The sequence below is a fragment of the Elaeis guineensis genome, chromosome 4, assembly GCF_000442705.2.
Source record: "Elaeis guineensis isolate ETL-2024a chromosome 4, EG11, whole genome shotgun sequence".
Classification (NCBI taxonomy): Eukaryota; Viridiplantae; Streptophyta; class Magnoliopsida; order Arecales; family Arecaceae; genus Elaeis; species Elaeis guineensis.
This window is the reverse complement of record NC_025996.2, coordinates 127,969,955-127,970,997: the sequence shown is the minus strand read 5'-3', so window position 1 is coordinate 127,970,997 and position 1,043 is coordinate 127,969,955.

The window sequence follows — 1,043 nt, the reverse complement described above, 5'->3', positions numbered from 1 at the left end:
ATATATAAGTACTATATATTCTTTGTACAAACAATGAACTAATAGTCTATACTGTTTATTTTCATCAAAACAAAAATTTAGATCTAGCATAACAAACTCATCAAATAATTTTTTTATTTAAGAAAATATTCAAGATTATAAGATTATCTCATTCGAGAGCACCAATCTCATTTTCCAAAATTGACCTTGAGCTTCATTAGATTTTAAGTAAAGAGCAGGAAGAATATCTCGTACCTTTTTCAACTTTTTTATATTTTGAATATGCTGATAATTATTTTCATCTACATTCATTATGAGAATATGAATTGCCTTTCAAGCTTTTACCTATGACTTTTTTTTCTCTTCTGCATTGTCAAGAGTTTCCAATGACATTATCATATCTATCTTATTCATGATTTTCTATAAATCTTATCCCATCAAATAAAACTTGATGTAGGCCTTCCACTATGAATCATTAGTGCCATACAACTTTTTGATCTCTCAACAGGAGATGGTAGTAGCTTTAGCTATGATGATTCATGTTTCAAATCATCAAACAAAAGTCCACATACATGTACCATTATACAGTGAATTACTAGAAGTTCTTTAACCACGCTAAGCTACGAATATATAAATCACCAATCTCCAAGCCTATATATAGTTCTGATACTATGTAAAGCTATAAATATGCAGACCATCAATTTCAAAATATATAGCTATTATACCATATAAAATGACATGCTACTGGAGCAAATTAACTGCACCGACCTAACCCTCTATTTGGTATGAAAGATGAATTAAAGGATGGATAGATAAAGAAGGAAGGATGAATGAGAGAGAGGATTAATTAATCATCCACCATCCTCCTATGTATTTAGTAAAATATGAAAGGATAGATGAAATAATTTTTTTCTCTATTTAGTATTGAAGAAATAAAATAAAAAATAAATGATATTTGTATGATATTTCTATTAAACTACTATTTGATATAAAATATTATTATTATCAATTTATAATATATTTTTATATTAAATAAGTAGAGTAATATATAAACCTATAATCTT